Here is a 3,322-nt window from a genome sequence, read left to right as displayed (position 1 = left end):
GTTTGTAGGTATTTAATGCATTAGTAAGGAAACAACTATTGCACACCTACCCACAGGTAAGTACACACAGCCCCGCACACACACACACACACACGCCCACAAGTACCAAAAGAGAGCTGTGTAGAACACTTATTTGAATATTTTCCGGCCACAGTTTTATTTTCACTTTGCAATCTACTGTCAGAATGATGATTCATATCACCATATATGGCTGATCTAATACAACAAATGATCTTAAAGCTCTCACATGCGGCAACCTGGCAAAACAGGAAGAGCGAGGACACTGGGTGTCTCGGTTAGTGAAGAGCCTGCACCATGTGTGGAGTGCAACCCTCAGCGTGGTTCTACTGGGATCGATTCCCACTCATTTTCAAATGAGCAAAAGCTCATAAAAATACGGCATATTAAGGCATCTATGGCATACTTAGTAAGCATAAAGTATCATGTATGTAAACACTGAAAGTGTTTGATTGAAATGTTATATAATGGAGTCTAATTACTAGACACTATTTACAAAGTACTTACAAATATTATTGAGATGTATATATAAAAATATACACATAACCTATTTGAAAATACAACTTCAGAAAAGTATTGTGTATACTTTACTGTATACAGTATACAGTAATATACTATATACTGTATATACGTATATATATATATATATATATATATATATATATATATATATATATATATATATATATATATATATATATATATATATATATATTTATACACATAACCTATTTGAAAATACAACTTCAGAAAAGTATTGTGTATACTTTACTGTATACAGTATACAGTAATATACTATATACTGTATATACGTATATATATATATATATATATATATATATATATATATATAAAAAAAAAAAAAAAATTCCCTTCTCACCCACCGCGGGTGGTTCTTATCCTCTGAGCTCGGGTCCTCTACCAGAGGCCTGGGAGCTTGAGGGTTCTGCGCAGTATCTTGGCTGTGCCAAGGACTGCACATTTCTGGACTGAGATGTCTGATGTTGTTCCTGGGATCTGTTGTAGCCATTGGTCCAGTTTGGGGGTGACTGCCCCGAGGGCCCCGATGACCACAGGCACCACTGTGGTCTTCACCTTCCAGGCCCTCTCCAGTTCCTCCCTGAGGCCCTGGTATTTCTCTAGTTTCTCGTGCTCCTTTTTCCTGATGTTGCAGTCGCTTGGTATTGCTACATCTATCACAACGGCTTTCCTCTGTTGTTTATCCACTACGACAATGTCTGGTTGGTTCGCCATTACCATTTTGTCTGTCTGGATCTGGAAGTCCCACAGGATCTTAGCTCTGGCGTTCTCCGCCACCTTTGGGGGTGTTTCCCACTTTGATCCCGGGGTTTCCAGTCCATATTCTGCACAGATGTTTCTGTACACTATGCCTGCAACTTGGTTATGTCGTTCCATGTACGCTTTCCCTGCCAGTATCTTGCACCCTGCTGTTATGTGCTGGACTGTCTCAGGGGCCTCCTTGCACAACCTACACCTTGGGTCTTGTCTGGTGTGGTATATCTGGGCCTCTATTGCTCTGGTGTTTAGGGCCTGTTCCTGGGCGGCCAGGATGAGGGCCTCTGTGCTGTCCTTGAGTCCAGCTTTTTCCAGCCATTGGTAGGATTTACTGATATCAGCCACTTGGGTTATTTGCTGGTGGTACATCCCATGTAGGGGCTTGTCCTGCCATGATGGTATCTCTGGCACCTCAACCTCCGTTCCCTGTTGTCTGAGATATTCACTATATATATATATATATGTATATATATATATATATATATATATATATATATATATATATATATATATATATATATATATATATATATATATATATATATATATATATTGGTAGGATTTACTGATATCAGTAAATCCTACCAATGGCTGGAAAAAGCTGGACTCAAGGACAGCACAGAGGCCCTCATCCTGGCCGCCCAGGAACAGGCCCTAAACACCAGAGCAATAGAGGCCCAGATCTACCACACCAGACAAGACCCAAGGTGTAGGTTGTGCAAGGAGGCCCCTGAGACAGTCCAGCACATAACAGCAGGGTGCAAGATACTGGCAGGGAAAGCGTACATGGAACGACATAACCAAGTTGCAGGCATAGTGCACAGAAACATCTGTGCAGAATATGGGCTGGAAACCCCGAGATCAAAGTGGGAAACACCCCCAAAGGTGACGGAGAACGCCAGAGCTAAGATCCTGTGGGACTTCCAGATCCAGACAGACAAAATGGTAATGGCGAACCAACCAGACATTGTCGTAGTGGATAAACAACAGAGGAAAGCCGTTGTGGTAGATGTAGCAATACCAAGCGACTGCAACATCAGGAAAAAGGAGCACGAGAAACTAGAGAAACACCAGGGCCTCAGGGAGGAACTGGAGAGGGCCTGGAAGGTGAAGACCACAGTGGTGCCTGTGGTCATCGGGGCCCTCGGGGCAGTCACCCCCAAACTGGACCAATGGCTACAACAGATCCCAGGAACAACATCAGACATCTCAGTCCAGAAATGTGCAGTCCTTGGCACAGCCAAGATACTGCGCAGGACCCTCAAGCTCCCAGGCCTCTGGTAGAGGACCCGAGCTCAGAGGATAAGAACCACCCGCGGTGGGTGAGAAGGGAATTTATATACACATATATATATATATATATATATACACACATATATATATATATATATATATATATATATATATATATATATATATATATATATATATATATACTGTACCAAAAATACATTTTTAAAAAGAGTACTAGAAGCATGTTTTTAAAAATGTATTTATTTTACATTTTTAGTATAATCTTAATAAGCATACCCACTTGATAACATACTAAAAATGTAGTTCAGAAAAATACGGTATATTTAAAATATACTTGAGTATACTAAAGTATGCTACTTTTTCACCAGGGAAGCCGCGTATGTCGGTTGTTTACGATGCAGGAAGGTTTCATAACATCGTACTGTTGCATCGCGTACGTCAGGGACAAATATTAGTGATTGGGAAAATTTGAAAACTTCAATCCAGTCCACACCTCCAGGAAACAATCGTTTTCAGCAGCTGAGAGCCCAGACCCACTGAAAGAAGCTGGTTTTTACCAGGATAGGATAAAAACACAAGGTGTTGATTTCCTTTGAACCCTTTGCAACTAGTTGCATTTTTATTGATCCAGAGGAAATGGGACTGGATTGTTGCCTAACTGAACTGTTTGCAACCTTAACTCTGAATCTGAGTGAACTGAGTTGTTCTGGAATGAACATGGAGTGAACAGAATGAACCAAGCTTCAAAACCATC

Source organism: Xiphophorus maculatus, chromosome 22 (assembly GCF_002775205.1).
Source record: "Xiphophorus maculatus strain JP 163 A chromosome 22, X_maculatus-5.0-male, whole genome shotgun sequence".
Taxonomy (NCBI): domain Eukaryota; kingdom Metazoa; phylum Chordata; class Actinopteri; order Cyprinodontiformes; family Poeciliidae; genus Xiphophorus; species Xiphophorus maculatus.
This window is presented reverse-complemented; position numbering follows the sequence as displayed.